We start from the raw sequence: 12,159 nt of genomic DNA, 5'->3' as shown, positions 1-12,159 counted from the left end.
TCTGTTAGTTTCACCGAAAACTCTCCACTGTCCATAGGTGTGAATGCGAGTGTACATCCTGGGATGCGATCCAGCTCGCCTATTATTCTCCGCTACTTGGGACAAATCGACAAAAGTAATTCCCCGGATGAAGTTCAACAGATTAAATCAATGTCCTCATGCTCCAAGAAAGAAACTGTTTGTCATCAAGTTGTCCATTCCATCGCTTTCAGGTTATGATGAACTCCCCAGAGTAACTCAGGATCATTTATCTTCTTTTCTGTTCCCTCTAACCAGTTGCACAAAACCACTCGGTTTCCTGTCCTGGCTCCTGCCCGCTGGGCAAAGACAGACACACAAACACAGATCTGTCTTTACACGATAACTTCCTGTCAGTCGTGCCTCCCCAGACGTTGCGGCCTCAGGGTGCCGCACGCGGTGATCCCAATGCATCATGGGGCCGTATTGGTCAAGCGACACGAGCCGCAGCAACATACGCAAAAGAAACGTGGGGTTGTAAACTTCAATAAAGTGGTAAAAGACAAATAGTGACAACTTGATAGGCAAAGTCTTAAGTTGATGAGTCAAAATAGTACCAAAGAGTCAAATTCATGAGGGGGGAAAAAAAGCAATGTTGTAATCTAGTCAAATATTTGAGAGAGAAAAAGGTCAAAGGTCACTTTGATGGGAATAGTCACAATTCTAAATTTACAATTTTACAAGAAAAAGTCATACATCTTTGTGGTTTGCCATTCTATGACTGCAGCATTCATATTTGCCTCAAAAAGATATTCTGCCCTTCTTTTCATCCCCGCAAATCTACTGCTTCTATTTCCGCCTCCCAATTTGTGTCAACTGCCAAAAAGGAAGCTGCAGATGAATAGGTCAGTTTTTTTTTTGGGGGGGGGGGGTTGTTTTGGTGACCGAAACCACCACTCGGTGGTAATTCATCACTGCTGTCACAGAGTTTTGCCTGCCACTTTAAGATTCAACTCCTCTGCTTATCATTTGTTTATCCGGTGCATTTCTTAATAATGACATGATCCGCGCCTGGTAAACATTGTTGTTTGATTCCCACTAAAAGTGCGTCACAATGTGACACGTGCTTGCCCCGAAGTGACCGTGTCTCCGTACGCGCTTAAGTGTTGTCCTTCTAAAGGCGCTTGAGAGATTTGACCTAATTCCTTCGAAATGCGCGACTGAAAATGTCATGTTCTTATTGTTGCTGTGGAAAGTTTAGGCAACAGACTCATAATAATCGTGATTTTTTTTTTATTAATTGTATACAAATAGTCGGGTCTCCGGGGTCCGTGCATATTCGTCCAATATTCAAATAAACAACCACAAATCTTCGGTGAGATGCCAAATTCGGCTGCACTTCGTGCGGTCAATTTACGCAATAAAAAATAACCACTGCTGAATAAAGGCTACTAAGAAATGGATTAAGAGGTTATCACTGTAAGTGTGGCTAAAGAGGTTCATATGAATTTTAGTACCAGTGGAAACATTTGTGTTGTCATACAGCAAAAAAAAAAAAAAAAAAAAAAAATGTTGGGTGACACCAAATCTACATAAAGTGCCTCCCAAGACTTTGCTTTAGGCATGCGGCCTCTGGGGAACACTTGGGCATGTCAGTAAAGGCAGCCATGAGAAATGCCAGCGCGGAGTTACAGTCGGAGAACAACACCAAAGGACACAATGGAAATAGAAGCAAAAACTGCACAGGTAAGAACGACCTTTTTCTTTCCGTTTTTTAGCCTTGCGAACCTTAAGTTCCAAACGCATCCATTCATTTTCTTTCGTGGTTGTCTTCATTGGGGTCATTGTATGGTTATACACACCAAAACAAACGCCAACGAACAATAAAAACACTGCTTTGTATGATATGATGTATGATACTGCTCGTATTGACAATGTGGGATTAAATTTATTCCGAAACCGTCAACCACCATAACAATCAACTTCTGCTGGTCCACTGTTAACACTGAACAAGATGAGCGCTGGCTGAATATAATATTCAATATTTAAGTATGCAGGCTGCATTATTCTCAGGGTCTGTTGTTACGTCAATAGCATTGTAATTCCAAAAACGGTGCTAAAAATTCAAATAATAACAAAAAAATAATAATTGTGAAATAATATGGAATTCCCCAAATTGCGACATAGCACGTTCCCGCCCGACCACCATATTTTCGCGCCTCACTTACCTAAAAGGAATACAGTTTGACTTTTGGTACAATCTCCGACTGAGTTCTCATGAGAACACGTTGCCCTTCATCACCCCCCCCCCCCCCCGCACATCATTACAAACACATTACGTTCCAACTAATACGACCGCACTTTATTGTGAAGTGATTACGTACATGACGTGTTGTTGCAATGTCGGAACCTTCCCACCTCCACTGCCAAGCAGTCAAACGTCTTACGTTTAGATGTGCCGCGCTGGCCTTGAAACTGGAGCGTGGTAGAGGTACACACCAAGAGATACAAGCGGCTTAATTGCTGCAAGATGTAACTTGGCCCGCGGCCCACCCTGGCCCTCACATACATTCACAAACCTTGTTAAAGTGTGTGACAGAAAAGCAAAAAGGGGGGGGGGGGCAGGGGGGGTTGGATGCGTGCGTGCCCCACATGAAGGACTCGGCGCAAAGACTTCACAGACTTTTGTTTATTTGCTGGCTAAAGACCAAATCTTCAATGAAAAACTTTTGCTTAATCAAACCGAATCGAAATATGAGCGCGGAGCCTCTTTGAGGGTTTGAAAGACAAGCGAACAACAGACTTGCGGATCAAAGACGATATTAATGCAAACATGCCTGACTGGTCTACATTTGGCCCGCGGTAGAAACTGATGAAGTGTTACAAAACAGACCTGATGAGAGGGGCCGCGGAGGAGGGACGTTCTGGCCTAGTCTGACGTAGCAAAAAAACAAAAACAAACAATTTTGGCGAGGTTACTCAAACTACACAACCACAGTGTTCAATTTGCCCCCCAAAATAAATTGATTAAATTCTGGTGCATATACAGCAATTTCTCTCTGCAGCTTTTATTTCAAAACGGACCATGGGAAATGTTCATCACTGCGCATGGACATCACTCGGCGTTCTACCTGAGGACTGAAATAGTGGAAGGCCCTGCGATTTTTAATCAACCGGCTCCCATTGGAGGCCGAGCAGCCTCGTTGCAGTCCCTCTCTCGTTCACTGTGGCCTCCCGACATCAGGTTCTGATGAGGCTAACTGGAACCATGTGGCTCCAGGCTGGCTCCCCAGACACATTGGACAATATTGTGTTATTAATGGCCAAAATGGAGACAAAAGGAAAGGAAATCGGTCCCCTTCTCAAAGGCTGAGCTGCTTCTGAGGTAGTTCTTAGGAGAATGCGGTATGTCCGTGTTTGAAATTTGGACTATCCCTTCGGTCTCAGAGGGCTGAGCTGCATGTCGTTCAGCTTATCGGGCTTAACTTTCTGCTGGTGAACTGCAAGAAATTGGGTTTCGGGGAAGATCGTTCATGTTTAAATGAACCTCAAGGAGGTTCTTTCTGCCCGCTTGACTACAATCAAAGTCCGCCTGAGGGTACATGTATAGGAACTTGAACCTTGATCTCCAGTGCATCTAATGCCTCTGAGATGGGATTTCAGAACCCGACTGATGAAAGCTTTAAAGGTTTGACCCAACATTCCAATTCATGAACAGGGACGAGTGTTGTAGTCACGACCACACCAACAGAGACAAATATTTTTTTTTTTTTGGTGCTACCATACCCTGAAGAACTGGACTCAGGTCTGCCACTTGCTCTCACTGTGCTTATTTTCTCACTGTAAAGATGATGTGGCCTTTCGTTCACTTTTTGGCACGTTATCCAAAATTTATATTGAGTGCAGCTAAATGAACAAGACGAGCGGCACATGTTGAGCGACAGTTCGGTGGACTCCGGCGCTAATGGCTTCCTTTACACCCCCCCTTGCTCCCTTCCCCACCTGCCGCCCCGCATGGTCACCTATGATTCATTTTGCATCAAAGTAACGGAAGCAACATTCACAGTGAGTCAAAGCACCACCAAAGACTTTTTCTTCATTTGTCTTCACTCATTCTTGCCTCATAGACGCATAAACATGTACACGCGTGTACAGTACCACGGGAAAGAGTCACCACAGAATTTACAGGAACGTTATAAGGACTCACGGTGTGTGTGAGAGTGCAATAGAAAGGAAAAAAAAAAAGAGCGACACTTGTCTCGGAGTGGTTTATTAAAAAGGTGAGAAGTGAGTGCGGTGTCTGGAGGAGGGGGTTAAATTGTGCTCTTAAAAGTGCACTTCAAAGCGAGTACGGTGTCAGAGCTGAGGGGCACGAGAGTGGGAAAGAAGGATGAAGGAGGAGAACGAAAAGATACAAATGACGAAGGCTCGGGGAAAGCCCGTAGCGGGGGCTCCACCGGCGATGACTGGACATTGAGAAAAATGGAAGAGCGAGACCACATGAGAGGGCCGACACAGGAAGGATGTGTGGGCCAAATTAGCAGCATCGATGGAGCGCAAAACAAGAGACCAAAGAAGTTACGGGAAATATTTACGATATGCGCCATCCATCAGGAAAACTTTAGACATTGTAAACCACTCACCGGCCACAACATTAGGAACACCTGCGCGCTAATGAGATCCAAATACGGGAACCCCATCGAAAACACTCTGGCTTAACGAAGACAAGGGTCAATCTTAAGCCCCCTTTTGTTTCGCGCTGTTCATGGCCCAGTTGCCCACTCAAATTTGCGCTCCATTTAAAAAAATACAACAAGATTTAACAAGACCTGCATCACATTTAAAATAAAAGGTCTCAGAATAGTTAGTCACTTGCTTTTGACATTGACCGCTCATCTTAATTGCCTCCATCCCTCGTTTCTCCTTGACCTGATTGGTTGCCACACTTGTTAGCAAATTACTGTATTATCCTTATTCTCATTGCCTTCTAGGAAGGCAGCTGTAAAGCAGATGGCGGGGTGGCCAGCACAGACTAAACACTTCAGAGTCATGGGAGACTTTTAACAGACTCGCGTTCACAGATACGGTTGCCGTGATTGCAGTGTGTGTGTGTGTGTGTGTGTGTGTGTGTGTGTGTGTGTGTGTGTGTGTGAGAAAAACAGCAAATTTGAGGGAACCAAAAATACTGCATTCCTCTTTCCATTTTCGGTACCACATAAAGTGTACTGCGTCACAGCAGGGAATGAAGTCTGTTCGCGCTGCGACGCCATGTGATGCGCCACAAAAGCAACCCAACTCAAATACGTCCAAGTGGAAACACAAAGATTAGGGAATTTAAAAAAAACAACAACAACTGTTTTTCAAAAAGCATTGCTTAATATTTTCAAAAGAATTACTTAATCCACATTAGTGTCCTCCCGCCCTCCGATATCAGCCATTGTTTCACCTGACACTGATTGCTTTCTTGCTTTTTAAAAACAAAAATAAACAAAAATATAATTTAATGAATCAACTTGGCTTCCCAAATAACTTTATGGAGAGATTAAGTGACATTCCCGAAGCGTAATATCAGTGTAATTACTGCTCAGTAACATGTTTTTTTTTTTTTTTACACCACGACGTGAAGCCCACCCCCCCTACTTTAACTAATTATGTAACTCACAATAAAGCAAAGCTAAGGCCACGTTACATGACACTCCAAGACTCCGAAGTGCTCCCTTCCAGCATCCGCATGAGAGTAATTAAAACGAGTCATTTAGTTTTATCGCGCAACAGACTTGTCTTTTTGCGAGAGGATCTTCATTTACGAGAGCTAAACAAGCAACGCCAAATGCATATGCTCAGCTTTACCGTAACGACACAGCCATGAGAATAACGTCATAGCAAAAAAAAAAAAATCTATATATATATATATATATATATATTTTTTTTTACCAAGGGCTAGATATCACGTTCTCCCCGTTTCATCTTCGCACTCTCGCCGCGGCTCTTTGCTCTTCATCTTGCTGTAAAAGGCAATCATCATTAGTGTATGTTTGGTAATCCAATCTGCTGATGCGGCTTTGATCGGCCGACGTCAACCAGGCCCAAAAACTCTCCGAGTCCTCACGGTAATGAATGAGACGGGGGAGAGGATCTGGCCCTCGCTCGCTTCTCATCAGACCCTCGCATGTGTTTCTGATCTGTTCAAATAATCTGTGTTTATCTGGCCATGGTTAATTTTGTGCTGGGAAATAAATACAACCGCCAAACAAGTGAAATCAACTTTTCCTCCATGTTGTTCTTCATTTTTGTGTCACCTGTTTGGGAGTGGGCTGGAGTTACGAACACGTCAAGAGCCGTCGATGGACGCCGTTTGTGTTTCTCTTCCAAATGTGTTTTTGGTAAAAGCGTGACTATGAGCAGAAACCCCAATCAGACGTGAGTAATGCCGCTAGTTTTCACATCTCCCGTGTGCAACAATGTCAGAGCCCGTTAGTAACGAATTAATCAACCGGAGTTTGCTGGGCCCGTGGCGTCTGATAGCGTTTTTCTTGGAAGCTCTGGAGTTTGTCTTCACAGCTGCATTTTTTTACAAGACCTCGGCTCTACGAGGGAGTGACAAAGAGAGGAGCGCTCAGGGGGTTGCAAAACAGTCAAGAGAGTCATCTAGGAAAGAAAAGAAAACATAATAAAGAAACCTGAGGGGTGACATATAAGCACGGCAGAGGCCACGGTCGTATTCCGAGTGCGGCTGTCAGTGATGCAATTATTCAGTTTCCAATGCAAAATTTGAATTGTTAACCGTCTGCACGATCAAAAGTAGGGCTACGAATGAACGACCGTAAACCTGCCATCCCACCAGAGATCCTTCCACCTAGTACTACAAATGCAGCATAAATGAGAAAATAAAGCTCAACTTACTGTATGAAGATGAAAAAGTGTTCATTCTGACTTCAGAAATATCAATATTTGGGCAGTGTGGTGGACGGAGGTTGGTCGCAAAATTCATCGCGGTTATGATGATGGTCAATTTGTTTTTTACCCTCGCGTGACCGGAATGTGAAGATGAATTGAATCGGCGCTTCAGAAAGGATCGGCTGATGCTTCATTAAAGTGAATGAAGAAAATACTTTGCATAGATAAAGGCTTCGTGGGAGTGACTGTTAAAACCTTTATTTAAAATGTAGGGGGGGGAAAAACGTGTCTAAACTCACATACTGCTGTATTGCTGAAATCAAATGAGTTTCTTGCCTCGGTCATACAGCGCAATAAGAGAGTTGCGTTGAACCTTTTCAGGTTCTTCCATCACTCCGGGGTAAAAAGCACAATTTGTCTTTATCGCGCAATGACATCATACCACAGCCCACCCACATGTCTCAACACTCCCCCTGTTGAATACACCCATCTCCCTAAAAAAAATCCATCACCCCTAAAAGCTTTGGCTCATTGCTCAGTTTACCCCACGCTGTTATCTTATCTAACTGTACAAGATGATGAACAACTCGGGTTAAAAAGCTCTCATCCATACCGATTTTTTTTTTTCCTTTCCAGAACTAAAAAAACACAAACTATTGATTCGAAGTAGTGCATTTGGAATCACCGGTATCTTTGTTTTCCCTACACAATGTCGCGCCACCTGCACACAACCTTGAAGCTGGCCGTGTCACAGTAGGTGGCCATTAAGACAAACTTGTGAATTAGGAGAAGAGACAACTGTGCCGAGTCAGCGGCTCAAAGTGAAAGTGTGGAAAAAAAAAAAAAAAATCAAACGCTTGCTTGATAAAATGAAGCAGAATTTGCATTCAGTCTGATTGCAAGTGGTAAACTTTGAAGGCTTCTTGTTTTGGTTTGAACAGAGAATCCAAATAAATTGTCCTTTTTTCTGTTTCTCAATAAATCATTTTGTCAAATAATATCTTGGTTTTTCTATTCATCATCTGACCACACAAGAAAACAAAATTATTTGTCAAGTACATTAACGCTGGCCAATAACTAAAGTCACATGTGAGTAAAATTTTGCAGCAGATGTTTGCAATGTATTTGAAACCTTTTGCATCTTTTTATTTCATAAGCACAAGTATGCAGATTTAAGATGATGAAATCCAAAATGATTTTCAATTCTGATCCGGATGCTATTTTTACATTTGCGTGTGTCCGGGCAAATTCCGGAATCTGGTCACCCTGACAAATAGAACTTTCGCAGTTTCTGAGTCAGCTGAGTAGCTATGATGGGAAATCTGCACTGTTTGTTGTCGGAAAGTGACCCGGCCCTGAACGGTGGCAGGTGGTTAATGAGTCTCTCGTGACATTGTTTAATTTTGTACACGCCTCAGCTGTCGCGGGCTGTCACTCCATACAACACGTTCAACAGAATCAGATTTAGCCAGGCTATCAGCGCAATTGAAAGAAATTCTTCTTTTCTGGCATCAACATATGGAAAAGTATGATGGAAAAGTGACCGAATGACATTGCTGCATCATGCCAGTTTTCATTCCGCAAGGGACGGACGGAATGGTTATATTGTGAGGAAAAAGGATTACCCAAACAAAAGCGGACATTACAGTGTTTAGGAGTTAACGTGGTAATGAATTAGGGTTTTGGTAGTTTTGCGGAACAGAAGTTGTGACGTAGTCGAAGCAACAGCGCCTCTAGTGTCGGTAGGCAAGAAGTGCACTCAATTGCGTCACAATCAAGAATTAACATGACGGTTAACAATTAATCGACTATTACACCCACAAGCGACCCTTTTTATTATCTCCACAAAAGACGAGAGTTGAGTTTCTGTTTGATTGCTATTCATAAATTAGATTAAGGACGGGACAGAGACACGGCTCGACGGCAGCACGGTCGTTTTTGTCTCGTGAGTGTACAAGATTCGCAGAGTTTGCCCGATCAGCAATCCTCGACCGCAAAACAGCATGACAACATTCTATTCGGCCAATATCATTGTGCACTGCGGACGTATGCAAACAATTTCAGGGATGAGGCAAGACTGAAAACTTCGATGTCTGTTTCTTGGCAGGAGTCGAGCAATTTCTCAAGCGAGACATACACGAGTATGAACCAACCTCCCTCGACTCATTTGTAAAGCAAAATTTCATCAGTGTCCCCCGTTACTTTCAAAGGCTTTTCAGCACAATTCCTTTTTTTTTTTCCTCCATTGTGCCTTCCTGCAGCCTCTATTTGAGCGTGTCTTTGCTTTGTGTGTGTCTAGACAGTCTATTTCTCCAGCTTCGGGGATGGTTGACTGGCTTCACCACATCACACAGGTTTGTGTGCTGTAGTTTGTTCTCCCATCAGAGTGCAGGCTAAATTGCCTTTCAGTTCTTGTTGCCTTCTCTTGTCCCCGGCTGATGTCATGAGCGGGTTGAGGGGAGGGCGGCTAGGCCGTGTGTATACATCGACGTGAGAGGCCATACAACTCACGTGAACCTGACACCTGAAATCCAACCTGCGTGCATGGAACGTTGCCGGTGTCTCGTTCCATAGTAACGCAAGACAATGCTATCATACTCGGTCCTCAGAGCCTCATCTGACCCCACCAGGGCCTGACAACCCTAATTGTGATTCTGCACTTGAAACTGTCTCGACAGAATCAGGGATCACGATTAGAAATTAATCAATTGTTCTTTTATGCGGCAGGCAACGGCATTCATTTCAAACCTACATCTTCATAGATAAATTGATACTTCATTTGTCCTCTGGGGGAAATTAAATAAAACATATTCCAAAAACGGATGAAAACAATTTCCACATTAGGGGAAGTACTCGCACGCTGGAATATCTAAGGCATGGAGGAGGAAACAAATGCTGGAGGGGGCCATATTTGTGGTACTCTTTCACCAAATTCAACGCGCTCAAAATTTTAAAATCATTCAGGTTCCGTTTGTCCTGCATATCATTCCAAGTCCATAAAAAAAAAAAATATGATGAGGCTTATTCGCATTGTAGTAAAAGGGCAGGACAAGACCGTAACGAAGCGCAACTAAGAAATGTTTGCCATCTGGTGGCGAATGGTGATATTACAACTGAAAACTAGATTTGAAATTGTAATGCAAAACATCCATTCCCGATTCTTCAGATTCTCTCCGAGTTGGTAGACTCAAAAGGCAAACCTGGCATTCCCACTGAGCGGCTTTTGGTTTATATTTACGAGCCATAACGGTGGCTGCCTTCAACTACGTTTCTCTAGTTGCACCTATCAATGAATCCGCCCGTGATTGGTTTTGGCTGATTTCTCGTTTTTTTTTTTTTTAAATGATGACCACTGATTGGTCACAGGCGTACTCCGCTTTCCACTTCCTGCCTGATGAAATAAACAAGAATGCCAAGAGAATCATCAATCATCACAGACAATTACCTCTCCTCTCTGTTTGGCTGACCCTAGCCCGAACCACCACCTTCCCCCCACAGCCCCTGCCGCCGCCGCCGCCACCACCACCAGCTTGCCTATTTTGTGTATCGTTTGTTTGTCTCGCTTTAACAACCAACATGCCTGGACTGTGACAGATGTGCCAGTTTATGTCGAATGTCAAACTTTATCACGCTCATGTGGGAGGTGCTCAGTTTAGGCCCAGTTGAAACAAATGATGCTCGGTTTTAAAAAAGTATTTGGTGGCCGTATAATTAAAGAATACGAAAACCTCATGACTCATTACATGCTTGTCCACTGCCAAGGATGGAAACCACATTTTTCTTTTCATGACCAGAATTTGCATGTGACAAAATGCTATTCAAACTAGTCCGTGCATATCTCCGACGTGGGAATGAAAGGAATAGTGTATGTTAATTTCAAAATAATGGCTGCAAAAAAACATGAGGACAGAAGATTCATTTGGATTAAACACGAGTACATTTGACCTATCGATATTTCAGTGCTGGCCATTCAGCTCCACTGGACTTCGCCTAAAGTCTGGGGGGGATGGGGGGGGGGTTGCTTTGCTTTTTGTGGAGGCCATTAAACCAGAGCCGGAAACACATTTTTTTTAAAACATGGTTCTTTTATTGATATGATAAATGATGGAACAATGAAGCAACCTCGCACAATTCTCGTCTTATTTTAAATTTCATTAGCCTGTTCGGGTCACCGAGTTTATTTTATTAACACTAAAAAGTCTGCCAAAGTGCAGCAATTACAGTAGACCTCACAACGGGCCAACAAGATTGATCACCACTGCCCTTATCATAATTCATATGCTTGCAGCTGCACCCAAGAATTTCTTACATATTACACTTCCAGTACAGTAATTCATAAGGCACTATACATGACAAGAAACATGAGCTTTGTTGCAGGACTAAAAGTTTATCTTGACAATTTATCCCGATGAGCATCCTTGACGTGTTTTGTTCAGTCTCAACTGAATACGGTTTGTTTAGAAAACCAGAAAAATGGTTCAAGAAACAAGCGATTGGTTTGAAATAATAAGGCCAAATTAAATAAAAAGTAAATGAGAATGAAAATGTTAATTTGTCCTTGAAATAAAATACACAAACATACAAAGCGTGAATGTGGCGCAGATAAAATTGCCATTCGTGTTCCGTCACAAACAATCTTGTTGGACAAACAACTATGAATCAAACTCAATCCAAAAATTGTTTGGAAGCAAAGCCAGCGCAAAATTGAATCTGAAAACTTTCACAATAAGCAACTAGTGCTACACATTTTTTTTTTTTTTTTTTTTTGGTGGCCATAAGGGTCGTCGGGCCTTAAGTGGTGCTGGCGTACAAGAATGAATGTTTCTTTAAGGCAAATGTCAAGGAACACCTGCTTCACAGATGCAAGGTTGTGTGTTTAAAAAAAAAAAAGACAACTCCATGTCAAAATATGGCATCGCTTTCCTTTCCAATGTTTAATTATTCCTTGTTATGACAGCACTCAGCGTGGCCCGAAGGAATAAACTATTTGTCCTCAATGTCGATTTTTAGAGGACAGTGGCGGCTGAAGAAGAACAGCCGCCCCTGCGCCAGACTGTTCTGCCTTGTCTCCATTGGAAATGAGACTGTATCCCTCTGACCTTCATAGGTGCGTTTGTTCTGATGGATCACAAGGGGTCAAGGGGATGAAAGACAGGTTGGGATGCAATCATCTGGATTGCGGACATGAAGCCAAACATCCGCAACCCGCGAAGGTCCATGTGCCGTGTGTACGCCGTTTCGTACTTCGATTCCACACGGCTTGTACTTTTCCACTTCTTCCTAACGTGCGACCCTCATATTTAA

Source organism: Hippocampus zosterae, chromosome 18 (genome assembly GCF_025434085.1).
Source record: "Hippocampus zosterae strain Florida chromosome 18, ASM2543408v3, whole genome shotgun sequence".
In the NCBI taxonomy this organism is placed as follows: Eukaryota; Metazoa; Chordata; class Actinopteri; order Syngnathiformes; family Syngnathidae; genus Hippocampus; species Hippocampus zosterae.
The sequence above is the reverse complement of the archived record's forward strand: the minus strand, read 5'-3'. Positions refer to the sequence as shown.